This window comes from Syngnathoides biaculeatus, chromosome 11 (assembly GCF_019802595.1).
Source record: "Syngnathoides biaculeatus isolate LvHL_M chromosome 11, ASM1980259v1, whole genome shotgun sequence".
Classification (NCBI taxonomy): domain Eukaryota; kingdom Metazoa; phylum Chordata; class Actinopteri; order Syngnathiformes; family Syngnathidae; genus Syngnathoides; species Syngnathoides biaculeatus.
Window position 1 is genome coordinate 18,186,257 of NC_084650.1, and position 18,410 is coordinate 18,204,666.

Below are 18,410 nucleotides of genomic sequence, written 5' to 3' on the forward strand. Positions count from 1 at the left end.
TGCTTTTTGGTTTTACATTTTATACATTTTTTTTTTACAAAGTTGTGACCCTTAACTTCCACTAATTGTCACGACCCATCGATACGGAGGTAGGACCCAAATGCAGGAGTTGGGAAACGCAGAGGTAATTCGGGAAAAACATTTATTATTCCAAGGTCGGGGATTGGGCAGGCAGTCAGGTACAGCAGCGGTAGTCGGGACGTCGGGCGTGGAGAGCAGGTCCGCGGGCAGGCGAGAGTCGGTACACGGGAGATCAATCAAAGCAGGCAGGAGTATCAAAGGAGTCAGGCTTACGGGGTCGGTCGGACAACAGGCGGAGGTCGGTACACACGGGTTGACGATCAGAGATACTGGAGTGCTGGAATGGGGCATGAGTTGCAACGATCTGGCGCCGGACCAGTCGTCCCCATGGTCCTATATACACCGGGGCCAATCAGCCAGCATGAGGTGCAGGCGTGCGCCTCCCAATCAGCGCGGCCATGCGGGAACCCGCATAGCCAGGGCTGGACCATGACACTAATCCTCACTCATGTTAACATTTAAATAAAGTGAAATAGTATTTTGACCCTTAGCGCAGTATTTAGCAGCGCTAAGACAGTCACGAGTCGTTTTGGAAATGATGCAAGGAATTTTTCACACCCGGATTTGGGGATCCTGTCCCATTCAGGACAACCCCATCAGATCTGACTTAAATGAACTAAATCATGCGTAGAGACGAAGTGCTGTCCCAACCAAATCTGATCCTGATCTGATCCCGATTGACGTTTGCCAGCAATGTAAACACAACATATATATCGTCGGATTTCAACTTGGAGTTGTCATATGTAAGATCATCATCTTGTCCTTTGTAGCGTGGTGTTCTAAAAGCCGAGGCGGAGGTAATCCTTCCACCTGATGAGCGCGCTCGAAAGCGACGTGGCGCTCACACTACCTGTCGCCAACCACGCAAATTAATTAGACGCAGAGAGTCAACCTCTTTCGATAAGCATCCATCCTCGAGGGTGCGCGCACGTGCACACGGAGAGCAAACGCGCGCACGCTCCGAAGACAAAAGAGAAACGCTCAGACGGTAAATAGGAATCAAAGCTTTGAGCAGCAAAATAAAAGCAAAAACAACAAAGACGGGAAAGTTGTCAGAATTAAAGAATCATTTGTTACATCAAACAACTCATTAATTACACGCGAGCGGACACTATTGATAAATTGGGAGAAAAAAATTCATTACACAAACTTTCTCAAAATCAACAAGGGTGGGAAAGGACAACCTGGGAGTTATTATGATGTTCATTCCAGGTGTTGTCATGAGCAAGGCATGGCCGCTGCCATGGGAGGGGTGGGGTGTGGGGGGTGGGGGTGGGGGGGGGGGCGTAGCCAGGCAACTGCTCGGGGCGGTGCCGCTTCTGGCACCCGCTTCGCATTCGGCACTCTAATAGATACTTTTCACGTGATGTCATGAGTCACATGACTTTTGTTTACGATGCCATATTGGATGTCAAAACTACAATACAGCTCGCGTTTTTTTAGTGATCTTTTTGAGAGTATTGACTTGCTTATAAGCGTGTTACGGGCTTTTCGTGATGGTATTTCATTTTGTGGCTAATGGTTGTAAGAACAGACGGAAAAGGGGGTCTGACACACACGTCAGGCGTTGTTTACCTTTTGCTGGGCATTCAGCTAATTTACCGTGGTATCCTCCACACTTCTTACCTATTTTTACGGAGGTCTTTGGGCTATCAATATGCCTACTAGCACCCGCAGTGAAACTTTGCTTCCCAGGTTTGCGGTGGATAACGCGAACCTCGTAGCTGTCACTAGCCGTAGCCTTTAGCTGCACTTTTGCTAACTCGTGGGAGCGGGCTATGTCGATTGCTTTTTCTAGCTTGAGCGCCGGCCCCTGGCTGAGTAACTTTTCGCGCACACTCGCTGAGTTGGTAGCAAAAACTATGCGGTCTCTGACCATCTCATGGCTGTTTGTGTAGTTACAGTCTTAAATCTACGGTTTGAGTTCTGTCAAAAAGTGCTCACATGACTCACAGTTCCCTTGCACTTTCTCGTGAAACTTATATCTAGCAAACATGGGGTTTGCTTTCGGAGTGAGGTAAAAAAAAAAAAAAATTCGTAATAAGTTTTTGGCAACTTATCTTCGTCTCCAGTCCACGTACTGCCGACATCCCTTCCTTTACCGCCGATCCACAGCTTGAGGAACTGCACTTTGCCTCTTCAGCTCTGTTTTTAAGCGGTCCCGTGCACATGAGTTCGGCGTGTTCCTTGAATCTCCGCCACGCATCTGGTAAATTGGATGAGTCCCAGTCCATCCTCGGGCTTGGAACACCGAACGTACGCCTCCATCGTGGTCAATTTGTCGTCTTCGTTCGCCCCCCCAGGCGCGAGTCCGTCACTCTGAACCATGTTATGATCTTGCAGTCGTGTTATTGAATAACGTAGATGTGAGTCCAACTGGACTTTTTAACGCGGGTGATATTTATTTCGCTGTTTCGCCCCGCCAACCTCTCTATCTCACTTCCTTATCGTCCTGTCTCGTCGCGCCCCGCTGACGTCAACACAATCACGATCACACCGCAAACTCTCGAGTTTCACGCGTGGCTTCTTTCTTTAGTCGTCACTCCAGCACAAGTGCCTCAATCACCTCCGGTTACAGTGTTCGTTTGCCAAAGGACTTTCAAGATAAAAGATCAAACGATAACTGAAGCTAAACCTTTACAGTCTACACGTATCGCTTCCTAGCCATGATATGTAGACGCGATTTTGCCGTCCAAAATGGCGTTGTAAATAAAAAACACATGGTCGGCGGCACGTTAATGAAAAGTATTAATAAACTAGGGATTTAGATTTGGTATTTGTCACTGGGATTTGCCAGTTCGTTGCGTTGCATTTACTGCGAATTGGATTCTCCACTTTTGAGAGTAAGTCTAGCATAGAGCTATCCTTGTCACAGCGAGTCTGTGCCCTTTTGTTAATCCACGTCTTGTCAAGTTCTTGGTCTGTTCTATAGTCATCGGACCTCGTTTCACGTTTTTGGATCCTGCCTTTAGTCTAGCGTTTTTGTGCCTCAGCCTTGTCGGACTGCTGCACCTGGTTTTGACCCGTTTCCGGAATAAAACCACTTTGAATATCGTGTCAAAATGGCTTAGCGTTTCGTTATAAAAACTTAGTTTGGAACTATCAGAATTGTTTTGCTTTTTGTCCAAGTTGTGTCACTTGCCGCAAGGTCGACTCGACCCGAAAACAACAATAAAGGAGACAAGATTGTTTACGCGCATGAAAATTCTCTCCCAAATAAAAAAATACATTTGTATTAATAAAGCGTACCGACTTCACAAGCGTAAGCCCTAAACCCCGCTGGCCGCCCCGCCGATATTACAATGGCAAAGATGGAGGAGGATCGATGGTTGCCGTGGAGACGGCGAGCCGCTAAACTCCCCTGCAGGTGTTAGCATGTTAGCAGTTATTTTGAGGCACAACGGCGGCGGATCTGTGCTTGGACAAGCACGTCTCACCCCGCAAAACAGCTGTGAGCACGGCGTTGGGCCTACAATCAATCACACATACATTACCACAAACACACACACACACACTAGCACTTTAGCACTAACACTTTTGGGCAAAAAAACACTTCAGCACACACACACTCCCTTGCTGCAGCAGACAGACCGACAGACACACACAAGCACACACATACACGTGCACTTCAGCACAAACACGTTTTAGCAAAAACACACTTTAGCACGCACACTCTCCCTTGCTGTAGCACAGACAGACCAACAGACACGCACACACACTAGCACACACGTACACATGCACTTTAGCACTAGCACGTTTTAGCAAAAACACACTTTAGCACACACACTCTCCCTAACTGTAGCACAGACAGACCGACAGACACGTGTGCGCACACACACTAGCACTCGCACACCTGCACCCCCCCCACACACACAACCATACACGTGCACTTTAGCACTAACATGTTTTAGCAAAAACACACTTTAGCGCACACACTTTCCCTTGCTACAGTACAGACAGACTGACCGACCGACCGACCGACACACACACACACACACACACACACACACACACACACACCACACACACACACCACACACACACACACACACACACACGCGCGCGCGCACACGCAAATGTGAGGCATGTGTGTCTAATAAAGGGAACAAGTACCCAAACACGGCAGCCACTTAGCATCCTGTGTTGTGCTGGTCGCCGTGGCAACAGCGAGGTCAAACCTGATTGTGATCAAAACACAAATCATACATTTATATTTTTTCTATCCAGCCCCATCGAGTGTGTCTAACACCACCAACCATCCTTTCATCCATTCATCCATCCATCCATCCATCCATCCATCCATCCATCCATCCATCTTGTTTTTGTCTGTCATCCATCCAGCTATCTATTTACCAATACTTATCTATATTATCATCCACATACAGTATCTATGCATCCCCTTCATCTATGTATCAGTTCTATGAAATACTAATCTTAAAGTTCCAGTTAATTTTTTTGTGTATGCATAGAGTATAGTTTGTTAGTGATGATAAAATATACATATCTCAGGTCATCAAAGCCAAGGAAAACAACACTCTTGTATTGTCTTGCCTGGCAATCACGTTAAACTTGAGGGAATAATCATGTTTCCCAGCTGCCTTAAACACATCACGGCCAAGCCACGGTGGCGCAAGGTGAGCGGCGGCCTTGACGGGTGAAGCAGGCGCGTACGCCGCCCCCCTCCACCCGACCGCCGCACGGGTCTACAGTTTGATTCCTGCAGGCGTTCATTACGGGGGTGGGGCGCCACTCAGGAAGCGCACCTGCCGGCAGCCAATGAGACGCCGCCTCGCTGACCCCGCAGGTCCCGCCTACACACTGAGTGCGCCTCGAACACATCACAGCTGCCAGGGAGGTCAGAAAGAAATCAAATTATTGCATCATTTTTTTTTATCCTGGAGGAAAGTCTTCATCACACATTTGAATAAACTTCAATATTTCACGGGAAAAAAAACACTTTCTCTTTTTCCCTCTTTCATCATCTCCCCGCTTCATGTTCCATCCACACGCAATGATGAAATCCATTTTTTTCTTTGCAATTTAGCGTCATTCATCCGTCTAGTATGTCGGGTTAAAACGCGGCAGCGATCACACAAATATCGGAGCAGACCTTCTTAAGGACGGACCCCTGGAAATCAATGGAAAAAAAATGAGACTAAAGTAGCCCCATTTTTCTGGGTCTATAAAGACAGCTCTATCAAATTTTATATGGCTGAGGAAAATTGACTGCAGGGTTAAATTCTCAAATCTACAAGACTGGGAAAACCCACATTTTTGTGTTTAGTTGTCTGTGGATTCTTGCGACTGTTTTGTGGGTGTAGTCATGATAAAACGGCGAACAAATTTCATGCTGCTCAGGGAAACTGAGCTTTCGAAATCCAAAATCTGCTTCAAACCCAAATCACAGATAATCAATCTTGAGTCAAGAGATTTTTTTTTTTTGAAGGTCTATTCACGAGACATTCCTTCCAAACCTGAAATTGCCAAGTCCAAACTGGCTCCCGGAGTGCGATTTCTGATTCAGTTGGGGGATGAATTGAAGGCGTCAATGCTCAAAACGGGCCCGAAATGTCCGCTTTCAACCCTAATGACAGACTTTGGATCACTTGTGACAGTGACTCAGCCGGTAAAGCGTTGGCCTTACAGTTCTGAGGACCCGGGTTTGATCCCCCACCTGTGTGGAGTTTGCATGTTCTCCATGCAATCCGGTTTCCTCCCACATCCCCAAAACATGCTACATTGATTGGACACTCTAAATTGCCCCTAGGTGTGATCGTGAGTGTGGCTGTTTGTCTCTATGTGCCCTGCGATTGACTGGCGACCGGTTCAGGGTGTACCCCGCCTCCTGCCTGTTGACAGCTGTTATTGGCTCCGGCACTCCCTGTGACCCTTGTGAGGATAAGCGGCAAAGAAAATGGATGGGTGTATCACTTCAAGCACATTTTCTTTTATGGGTCAACTTATGATAACCGACCCAGCAAATTTCATATTGTGCATGGATGGCTAAAATGCTCCAGAAATGTCCTCTTTTGACTCGAAAATAGCATACTTGTCTTTTCAGGCATGGCTTCTTGAAACATTTTTTTTTTCTTAACTCCGAATAAAAATTTCTATTAAAATATACCGGTAATGGCGGCTCAGCTAGTAAAGCGTTGGTCTCACAGTTGGCCTTCAATCTCGGACCAGCCTGTGTGGAGTTTGTATGTTCTCCAGGTGACAGCATGGGTTTCCTCCAGGCACATCCATCCATTTTCTTCGCCGCTTATCCTCACGAGCATTGCCGGGAATGCTGGAGCCTATCCCAGCTGTCAACGGGCAGGAGGCCGGGTACACCCTGAACTGGTTGCCAGCCAATCGCAGGGCACATTGAGACAAACAGCAGCACTCACAATCACACCTAGGGGGAATTTCGAGTGCCCAATGAATGTTGCATGTTTTTTTTGGGGGGTGGGGTTTGTGGGAGGAAACCGGAGTGGACAGAGAAGACGCACGCAGGCACGGGGAGAACATGCAACCTCCACACAGGCTGGTCCGAGATTGAACCCGGGACCTCAGAACTGTGAGGCCAAAACTTTACCAGCTGATCCACCGTCCCGCCCCGCTTTCCTCCCACATCCCAAAAACATGCAACATTAATTGGACACTCTAAATTGCCCCTAGGTGTGATTGTGAGTGAGACTGTCTGTCTCCATGTGCCCTGCGATTGGTCGGCAACGAGTTCAGGGTGTACCCTGCCTCCTGCCTGATGACAGCTGGGATAGGCTCCAGCACTCCCCATGGCCCTTGTGAGGATAAGCAGCTAAGAAGATGGATGGATGGTTTAGTGTTAAACCACCATTCAAAAGTTCCTCACATCACTTTAACAAAAAAATCTAACCATGAATTCGGCTCCTATGCAGGATTAATAATAATAATTCAATTTCTACAAGAATGAACATCTGAACGACTTGCACACTTCAAAACCCGATGCAAATATTTACCCTTGTGATAACACCCTCGTGAGGATAAGCGGCGAAGAAAATGGCTGGATGGACGGATGTAATGTAATGTTATTAATGTCAAACCGGCTTCGGGAGCTGAATTTTGATTGTGGTTGATGTCAAATATTGTCAAAATGTAGGTTAACAAGTGTCTTAGTGTAAGTATACTAATATGACGGTCATAACAACATGGCTGTAATCTGCGTAATCCCCCCTGAGAGGGACCACATTCGTAATATAATATAAGCAAAGATAAATTCCGGACCGCCTGGTCGAGGGGTGACATGGGGGGGTCGGAAACGCTTTGTTCAATTGCATTTTTTTTTCTTCATAAAACATAACCACCTTGGTTTGAGACATCAGAATCAGATTTGATGGCTAAATATGGAACAACACACAAAGAATTTGTCTTCGGCACCGGCAGATCGTGCTTGGGATATTGTCATCATCATCGTCATCATCATTATCATCCTCATCATCATCCTCCTGCTTTTGCCAGCTTGTCCCTCGTAAGGCCGATGAGCGAGTGCGACTTTTGTCCGTCTCCGTGTGCTGGGATAGGCTCCAGCACTCCCCGCGACCCTCGTCAGGATAAGCGTCTCAGAAAATGCAAGGATGAATTGAATCAGAAAGTTGTGTCGAGTAAAGTCCCACACCGCAAAATCTGATCAGTAAAGTGATATCACTTTAATGCCTATCATTTTAAAAAATGGTATTTGAATCGCGTCGATTTGGCTCCCCGAGCTGGATTGTTAAAGAATGCACACAAATCCCAAATTTGCGCCTAAAATCGGAACATTCTCGTAGCTTTTTTTTGAAGAATTTGGGGTGAAATGCTCGGCGTAAAAAGGGATGGTGCGGGGTTAGCGCCGCTGCTAACCTTTAGTCCGTCGGCGGTGTGTTTGCCGTGCTGATGTAATGAGCGCGGGCGGGCAGCGGTCGTATTAACGGTGCCCCCCGAACACCTCGCTACCATTTGCAGCGTTTTACCTTCAACCCTTCAGCAGAACACCGAGAGCCGCTTTCTATTTTTTTTTTAATGAACATGTCCGTGATGTTTCATTACCGACAACATGAAGAGGTTGAGGGGGCACAGAGAGGTGGAGGTATGGGGGTGGAGGCAATGATGATGAGGAAGATGATGATGATGCCGGTAGAGGTGGTCGGGAGGCCAGCTGGCTTGGATAAAAATAATACATCTACATTATGGACATCCATCTATCAATTTTCAACACCGCTTATCCTGGTTAGGGTCACAGGACGGTGGAATCTATCCCAACCAACTGCAGGCGACAGGCGGGCTACACCCTGAAGTGGAAATTATAAACTTTTTCCCTCTCAATTAACACAACTGCAACACACACATGAAGCTAACGTGTTGGTGTGTTTAGGGACACAGGAATTACAGCTTTGACATGGATCAGTCTTTGTCTCCCTCATCCTTTTCTTCCTCTTTTATATCGTCCTCCTCCTCGTGACCCTCCCTTTCCTAATGAATCCCACAAGCAGTTGGGCCTGTTGAACATCAATCCATTCATCCATCCATTTTCTTCACCGCTTATCCTCACGAGGGTTGCGGAGAGTGCTGCAGCCTATCCCAGCTGTCAACGGGCAGGAGGCGGGGTACACCCTGAACTGGTTTCCAGCCAATCGCAGGGCACATGGAAACAAACAGCCGCACTCACTATCACACCTTGGGGCAATTTAGAGTGTCCAATGAATGTCGCATGTTTTTTGGGATGTGGGAGGAAAGCGTAGTGCCCGGAGGAAACTCACGCAGGCACAGGGAGAACATGCAAACTCCACACAGGCGGGTCTGGTATTGAACCCGGGACCTCAGAACTTTGAGGCCAACGCTTTACCAGCTGATCCACCGAGTTAAACAATTAAAGTAAATGTTCACCGCAGGATGGAATTACTTTGAAAAAAACAAAAATTATGTACTATTTCAGTCACTCACATTTGAAAAATGTACAGGTGTGGTCAGTCGTGCCCGCAGATATAAAGTTGTGGGTGTGTGTTCTGTTTGTAATTATGAGTGTACCCCTTTAAGAGCAGAGGGGGGTGGTGTCAGCAGAAGACCGTGTGCTTCCATGTTTAAAAAAAAAAACTGGATCAGTTTTCATGTGCGCTGAGTGTGCGACAACTGCGCAATTGCGTAGCTTAGAGGGAACATTGGTCAAGACTACGCATAATAAGCGACGTCTTTCAATATCGATGTATTTCTATTCGTCACAAATTTTACCCGCGTGATTTTTCGCGCTCAACTGGACAGAGTCGCGAGTGCGATGGCGCACAGTGACTGCTATTTAACTGTACTTGTCTGGTTTTTCTTCCTCATCCTCACATTTCTCCCTGTGCACAATCCCCCCATCTTCCATTTTTTCCCTCAATTACCTCTTTTCCCCACATCCTTTCTTCTCCCCTCTTTCCTCCTCCGAGGTGTTTCTGATAATGTCCTCGTTAAATTATGAGAAATGCTCCGTGTTTATTATTGGTGGGCGTGCTTCCCATCCCCAGTCTTCCGGCCGCGTTACCGCTGGCAAAGTGAATCGTTTTCACCGGAGCTGAGCCAAACCGAGCCGCCCGGGTTCTCTGCTGGCACCTCCCACTCCCCCTTGCCAGGGATCTCAGCTTTTCCCTAAAATATCTTCACAAACATCCAAACTCGACGCAGGGAATGCATGAATCACAAAACTCCAAGTCAAGTAACTGTGCACAGTTTTTATGCGTCAGTCTCCGGCCAGTCGTGAGACCTCATGGACTGGATTTTTGAGTTTCCCATGGGGAATTTGTACTTTTCCTTGCACGTTAGAGTTCATCAAGTCTTGTCCACAATTCTATATTTGCCAATTCACAGTTTCACGCCGGATGCGCTTCCTGACGCAACCCCTCTGCATTTTAGCCGGGGAGAGAAGCTGACATCACCTGGTATTCCCAGGCGGTCACCCATCCAAGTACTAACCAGGGCCAAACCCGCTTAGCTTCCGAGATCTGACGAGATCGGGCGTTCTCAGGGTAGCGTGGCCGTAAGCCCAACTCAAAGTTTCATATAACTGTCAAGTTAGTCAAAAGATCTTGCGTTCTGCATTCCACGTTTGCCAGATACAATTTCTTCTTTTCCTTGCACAATACAGTAAAGGTCAACTCCTGGGCGAAGATGGACCTTTCCGACCTGTCGATCACTCGTACAATAATAGCCAATCAGATAGCCGCATTGGCTTAACCCCTGGCTTGACACGCCCCTGCCGACATGTTGTCCCACAAAGAATGCTAGTTGTCAGTAGCGTGCGCTTGGAAATGATAATGTTACGAAGAAAATGGTCCTCAGATGCGCTTGGCGAGCAAGATATCCTGCTAGGTTACAAGGGGCCCGCTTGATTCATTTTCCAAAGCCAAAAACAGAGTTGACGAAGTGTCTACGATGGATTCAGGCTCGCGGAAGACCGCACGTACAACTAAATGTGGACAATCTCAACAAACACGAGGCTGTACGTTCGAAGGTAAGTGAGGGAGAAGTATCTTCTCTGAGTTTGATTGACTTATCAGTGTTTTATACTTTGCAGTAGAACAACTTTCACTTTGTTAGTGTATCACTGACCTGCGGAATGAAGTGTGTAAGGTTTTATGCCGAAGAGTCGGGTTACTGATACGTAAATGTGCAATGTCATGCAAGAGAAATGTCTATTTACCGATTTGTATCGCATCGGACTTTTAAGACAGAGCACGGGGTTCCGTTACGAGCCAAGTCAAATGAATACACCCACTCACTTCTAAAGACTACAATGATATTACTCGTGATCTTTCAGAGTAAAAAGTACTCAACCTGCTTTACATGCGCAGCACGATTCCATTATTTTATCCTGTTGGATTTCAATATGAAGTATGTGAGGCGTCAACATTTCGCTGTAACATTACGTCCTGCTCCGTCCAAAATCTTAATTCCGTGTACATATCCTTGCGTGAAATAGTTGACACCGCTTCGTACAACTCCCTTGGACAAGTCTGACGCATTTTCAAAAAAAACATACCCCAATATTATCTGGAATATGCGATAGAGAATCGACTTCAAACCTGTTCTGTTCAGTCACCATTTTGGAAGCTTGTGGGATGTGGCAACTGTACCTAAGGGGGCGGAGCTTACGATTGCCAGTCGGAAAGGTCCATTCTCCCCCATTCTATGGCCAATTCCGGGATCCGTATTTTTTTTTTAACTTTCCGGAACAAGGAACAAAGCAACAACAATGGCGACCGTAGAACATGCTTGCTAGAAGGAATGGACCTAGATGTTTGATCATATTGCAAAATCGATCAGCGTCGGCGATATGTGCGGCCACTCAATTAAAGTTTGAATCGTGTTATTGGGGAACCGAGGGGAATGTGCGGTGTACGTCATCGCGGCGATTTGAAACGGACCAATCACGGGAGATGATCTCCGCGGGATTCTAAGAACGGTGACAATTCTGCACGTCAGTCAAACGTCACATAGAGACCTCTAGTCCGAAGACCTTGTGTATTCCACTCCACCTTTCCCTCAAGAGATCAAAACAAAACAAAACAAAAAAAAACTCTCTTTGGTGTTTCGCAATTGTTTCACATCAAAGATCTCCCGTTCAGGTTATTCCTGAACCCCGAACGTGTGAAGAAGGCGTCAAAGGTGCGCGTGCGAATACTGATAATAACTTTGGCTAACAAGCACGTTAATTGGAAGCATTGCACTCCTGAGCAATTTGCGCGGGAAAAACAGCAGATGGTGGAATTTTCATATCACAAGGGTGTAAAAAAAAAAAAAAGAAATGCTACATCTGAGCAATGATTGAAATTTTATTTTATTTTTTTTTCCAGCCTCCTTTCTGATTGAGATTCTCCGCCCGGTCGCGGCTTCCCGTCAGAGCTCCGCCGAGGTCTTAATGGCGGGAGGCATATGTCCGCTAATCTGATTTGTGTGATTGAGTGAAGAGTGGGAGATGGACTGGAGCCAGAAGAGGGGCATTTAGGGATGAATGAACAACACGGATTGTGATGTCGCGCGTTTTGTCGGCCGCTTAAGTGGGTCACGTGCGCCGCGTTCGAAGCGTGGCGTCCGATTTCAATCCTGGTGCTGGAAGTAGCGCTACGACTCTCTCTCTCGGGTGTAATTCACCACCTAAACATATTCCCTGTGTTGCTTCTTTGGTTTCACAGAACAATGAATAAAAGTCTTTATTATCTTTCATTTCTAATATCATCTAAGGTCTAATCAGCAAAACAAAACCACCTCAGTTTTGTCACAATGTTTACTTTATTCGCTCAAAAAATTTGGTAGACCCAAGTAGGACTCTTCAGTCTTTAATTGATTGACTTTGATTTTAAGGCCATACTCTCGGTCTAAGTTAATCATCCATTTTCTTCGCCACTTATCCTCACAAGGGTCGCGGGGAATGCTGGAGCCTATCCCATCTGTCAACGGGCAGGAGGCGGGGTACGCCCTGAACTGGTTGCCGGCCAATCGCAGGGCACACGGAGACAAACAGCCGCAGTCAAAATCACACCTCGGGGCAATTTAGAGTGTAAAATTAATGTTGCATGTTTTTTGGAATGTGGGAGGAAACTGGAGTGCCCGGAGGAAACCCACGTAGGCACGGGGGAGAACATGCAAACTCCACACAGGCGGGTCCGGGATTGAACCCCGGACACTCAGAACTGTGAGGCCAACGCTTTACCAGCTGAGCCGCCGTGCCGCCTCCATGTTAACCACTGACAAGGGGAAAAAAAAATGTATTTACAAAAAAAAGTTTTTAATCCTTTTTTCTACATAAAATGATGCAATATCGCAAAACATTTTTGTTTAAAATGATTATTACACGGTGGCACGGTGGTTCAGTTGGTAAAGCATTGGCCGCACAATTCTGAGGACATGGGTTCGATCCTGGCCCCGCCTGTGTGGAGTTTCCATGTTCTCCCCCGTGCCTGCGTGGGTTTTCTCCGGGTACTCCGGTTTCCTCCCACATCCCCAAAACATGCAACATTAATTGGACACTCTAAATTGCCCCTAGGTGTGATTGTGAGTGTGGCTGTTTGTTTCTATGTGCCCTGCGATTGGCTGGCGACCACTTCAGGGTGTCCTGCCCGATGACATCCGGGATAGGGTCCAGCTTTCCCCGCGACCCTTGCGAGGATAAGCTGTGAAGAAAATGGATGGATGGATGATTATTACACCGACAATGCACAACAAAAATGAAACTAACTCAGATTGACTGAGGTTACGTTTACCGTGCAATGGTACAAAAAAAAAAAAAAAAAAAGACAACGGTACTTGCAAAGGTTCTGATTTGGAACCTATTGTCAATAAAGACAAAGAGCGATGGCAGATAAGTAAATGAACATCATCCATACAGTGTGACCCCTAAAAAGGGAGATTATGTCATGTGTTCCCGTGTGTATTTATCCGCTCGTCGTTTAAACAACATTAGCCTCTTAGATGTGGGTCACCCCCAACCCCATGTCGGTTAACCCCTCGCCCCGGACACGACAAGATCCCAGATTAATCAGAGGAGCGGCGTGCCGGCACGGGGAGTTAATCCGTCGTAATCCGCGCTCGCTCGATCGCCCTTTTTGGGCGCAGATTAAGAAGCGAGAGTGCCGAAACAGTTACCTGTCGCGGTGAGACGCCGGAAGAAGGAAAGCAGAAATGTCGACGAATGAATGCGAATGCGGGGGAAGGGGGGGGGGGCGTAAATCCTTGCCAGGACAAAGGGGCAATCACAATGAAAACAAGGTGGACGTGCAGGCCGATAGCGGCCGACGCGTCAACGTTTAATCCCTGATAAACTCGACACTTAATACCTCGTTTAGGACCAAGAAACAACAGATTTACAGCCGCGCTTGTTTTCCGTCCACTCGGATGACAAAAGCTTCTTAACGTGGCTTCCCTCCCCGTTTGCGATGCCAAAATCAAAACGAAAACAATAGAAACAAAAAAAAAAAAAATGACGACGACAGAGTGTAGCCAGCGTCGAGACAATCTCAGAACGGGGAAAAGATGAGCGCATTATTTGGCAAATATTTTGTACATTAGTGAAATAATCACTGCAAAACACAGAGCGTCAGTTTTCTAGGTTTTTTGGCTGTCATTTGGACTAAACTCTGATTTGGATCCACTCCACAAATACTCAACCCATGACACTTACATGGAAGTTGACAATAACAACTGTAAAATAAAATAAAATAACAAAATAAAATAAAAGTAACATCGCAGTGAAGCGTTGCTTCATCGTCTAGCACTGTGACATACAATTGTAACATAAAAACATAGCGTAGCGTTGTAGCATGAAATTGAACCAAGATATCAAAGTGCAACATTGCTGCGTCACATTGTGTCGTAACATTGTAATATGGCATAATAGGGTTGTATAACGTTAAGATGTAACATTGTTGTGTACTGTAATAACTTAACACTAACGTAACACTTCAAAATTGCAGGCAGGCAAATCTGGCAACTTTAACAATTCCGACAATTGTCAGACCAGCACTAAAATAGCAAAATATCTCAATAAAAAAGGCACTAAATTGTGGAATTAACGACCACAGGAACTGAAGGATATGAAATCACACCCACTTTTTCAAATATAAGAAAAAAAATCACAATCAATTTAACACCCTTTCTGATCACCATTAATTCATAACGCATCATTCATTCATTTATTCATTTCAGTTTTTCTCATACCTATTTGTGTTGATTATTGTTTTTCTAACATTGCATGGTACATCCATCCATGTTCCGCACTGCTTATCCTCACGAGGGGCAATTTAGAGAGTCCAATTAATGTTGCATGTTTTTTTGGATATGGGAGGAAACCAGAGCGCCCGGAGAAAACCCACGCAGGCACGGGGAGAACATGCAAACTCCACACAGGCGGGTCTGGGATTGAACCCGGAAACTCAGAACTGTGAGGCCAACGCTTTACCATCTGAGCCGGCGTGCCGCCTTTAAAATCAATCATTATTCAAATTCATTTCTTTATATATTTAAGCACCTTGTTAATGTTAAAACTATCCATCAACTACTGCACTGGGTACCACAAATATTGTGTTAATTTAATCAAGCAAAGACGCCAAGAATGATCTCAGGCATTATTCGGTCAAAGGTCGACGCCGATAACGAGGAAGACGCGTCGCGTTTCCGACATTAAAGCTTGCACAAATGTTTCGACGCTACAATTTCACACACGGACACGCTCACGTCACGCGTGAACGTGACAGACACTTTGAAGCGAGGCTGCGGATTGAATTAAGGTTCTGAAAGGCTTTGGGATGCCGTCTCGCGGTCTCGTGGCGCCGTGCGAAGATTAAGAGCGCCGATGAAAAGGGATTCCGGTTAACAGCTTACATTACCACGCCGCGGCGCTCGATTTTGGGAGCCTGAAACGAGGGAGCCGCACCCTCGTAGGCAGCCGCAGGATGGACGGCAGCCGGCGCGCAAACAGGGAGGAGGTTGACGCCGGAAGCAAGCCGTCGGGTGATTGGTGGGGCAATTTGGGCCAATCAGATATGTCGTCTGATGTACGATCCCCCCAAAAAAGTCACTTCAGTTGCCATTAAACGGACACATCTCATTTCCTGGTGCTTGTCGAGATTTTGTCAGCTCACCAGTCCGACCGAATTTGGTCCTCGCATACGCAACGGACGGTCGTCGCTAAATAAATCAAAGACGATTTGAGTTTTCGTCACTGCTTTGGGAGAACATGGCGGTTAAGTTTGATCCTCTTAATTAATACATCATAAAAGTCAAATTGGTAAATTCAACCGTCAAAGCCAATTTGACTTGGCAACATATTCGCTAAGCCTTCAAAGATGAATTGCTACTAGAGATTTGCTGTGATATTTGGAAAATTCAGCCATCTGAAGGCAATTTCGCCTGGCATCAAATTTGGCAGCATAAGTAGACCCACAAAAAATGTCTAAAAACGTGTAATGTGCATCTTCAGGCCTACTTGGGATATGTCCAGCTGTTCCTTCAAAAACAGAATCTCACGAGAGAAAATTCAAACCCTTCATCCATTTAAGTTGGCAACATCGAATTTGGTCACCATGGCGATGCCTGAAAAGACAGGAAGTCTACCATCATGCCTCAAACGGATAATTTGGCCAATTCCAGGAACGCTTCAAAGACGAATTACTCGAGACTTGTTGTGATTTTTAACAAATTCAGACAGTTTCACTTAAGCAGGTACACGTCTCTCATGAGCAGACCCACAAAAAACATCGAAAAGGTATGCTGTAAAAATATTACCATCATTTCCGGCCTATAAACTACAAAATTTTTCACATGCTTTTAACCTTGCGGGTTATGCGGTGATGCGGCTAATTTGCGCATCTTTTTCCAACGGCCGCAAGGGGGCACTCGAGCGGAAAAGGTAAGACTGAGACCAGTGGAATATATGTGCCGAGGAAGTGACTTTTGCCGGTCCAGCTCTTTTAGCTCTGAGCCGTGTCTCAGTGATTTTTACCGGTATGATTTTTCTTAACCGGCTCCGTTAGCGCGGCGCTAGCGTTAGCGCGGCAGCATTAGCGTTAAAGGTCAAGTGTTATCCCTATAAACGTTCGAAAAAAGATATTGAAATGAAAAATACATATAACATTATTCACGGCAATCTCTACACGAAAAAATAAAAATGAGCGGAGAGCACGCAACCCTGCGTCTTATGCGGTAATGCGGCTCATTTATGCATTTTTTCTAACGGCCCCAAGGGGGCATCGAGAGGAAAAGGTAAGAGTGAAACCGGTGGAATATATGTGCTGAGGAAGTGACTTTTACCGGTAGTTTTTTTTTTTCAACCGGCCTTGTTAGCGCTGCACTAGCGTTAGCGCTGTGCTAGCATGTTGCTGTGTCTCAGTGATTTTTACTGGTATGTTTTTTTTAACCGGCCCTGTTAGCGCCGCACTAGCATCTTTCTGCTGTGTGTCAGTGATTTTTACCGTTTTTTTTTTTTAATGTGACCGTGTTAGCGCCGCACTAGCATTAGCGTGTTGCTGCTCTGTTACTTCTGTGTCTAAGATATTTACGTATTTTTTTTTAAACTGGCTTTGTTAGTGCTGTGCTACTGTGTAGCTGCCACGGGTGTTTTTTTTTTTAACCAATGTTTTTTTTTTAACACCCCTGTTCGTGCTACCGTGTTGTTGCTATGTTAAGCTTAGCTAAAGTATTAAAACTTTGGAAAGTTTTCTGTGAACTGTCTTACTTAAACATCACGTGTTTCAATGTCCATTTCAATGTGGGCACTTGCGGATTTTTACACAATGCGGCTTATGTATGTAACAAATGGTATTTCCTTTACAAAGGTACTGGGTGAGGCTTATAAGCAGGTGTGTTCTATAGGCCGGAAATTACGGTACTATCAACAAGTCATGCCCAAAAGGTCACAGGAAGTTTGCCATTTTCTCCAGGGATGCTACAAATACCAACGCCCTACTGGAGATTGAGATTTTCAGAAAATTCAACTCCTCAAGCCCGTTTTACTTAGTTCCATATAATTTGCTGAACATGTCTAGCAAGAGTAAAAGTAGTATGTAGTACATAATATATACAAACTCAATCCCAATGAAGTTGGGACAGAATGCAATGATTTGCAAATCATGTTCAACCTATATTTAATTGAATTCACTAAAAAGATAAGATATCTCATGTTCAAATATTGTTTTTCACACGCTTTCAACCCTGCGACCTATGCGGTGATGCGCCTTATTTAAGCATATTTAAGCAAGCCTAAGAAGTGAGTTTGACCGGTATGTTTTTTGTAACTGACCTTGTTAGCGGCGCGCTAGTGTTCACACCGTGCTAGCATGTTTCTGCTGTGTTACAGCCACATCTCAGTGTTTTAGGTATGTTTTTTTTTAACCGGCTCTGTTAGTGCTATGCTACTGTGTTGTTACTGCATTTTACCGGTGGTTTTTTTTTTTGTTAACAAGCCCTGTTCGTGCTACTGTGTTGTTGCTACTTTAAGATAAGCTAAGGTATTAAAACTTTGTAAGTCTTGCAGTGTACCGTCTTTCTTTGTAAATATTTCGTGTTTCATTATGGCCTTCAATGTGGGTACTTGCGGCTTTGGCACAGGTGCGGCTTATGTATGTACCAAATAGTATTTCCTTTACAAATGTACTGGGTGAGGTTTATAATCCGGTGGGCTCTGTAGGCCGGAAATTACGGTACTATCAACAAGTCATGCCCAAAAGGATACAGGAAGTCTGCCATTTTTGGAGATTGTGATTTTCAGGAAATTCAACTCCTCAACCCCGTTTTACTTAGTTCCGTGTAATTTGCTAAATATGTCTAGCAAGAGTAAAGGTAGTACGCAGTACATAATATATACA

The 18,410-nt window shown here is 45.6% G+C and overlaps 1 protein-coding gene and 1 pseudogene across 2 annotated transcripts in view; both read right to left on the minus strand.

Annotated features, from left to right (window-relative positions):
* LOC133508374 (protocadherin-1-like) overlaps nt 1–18,410 on the minus strand; it is a 176,172-nt gene that overhangs the window by 26,215 nt on the left and 131,547 nt on the right. The gene's annotated exons all lie outside the window — the stretch shown is intronic.
* Nucleotides 9,978–10,096, minus strand: LOC133509256 (5S ribosomal RNA; annotated as a pseudogene).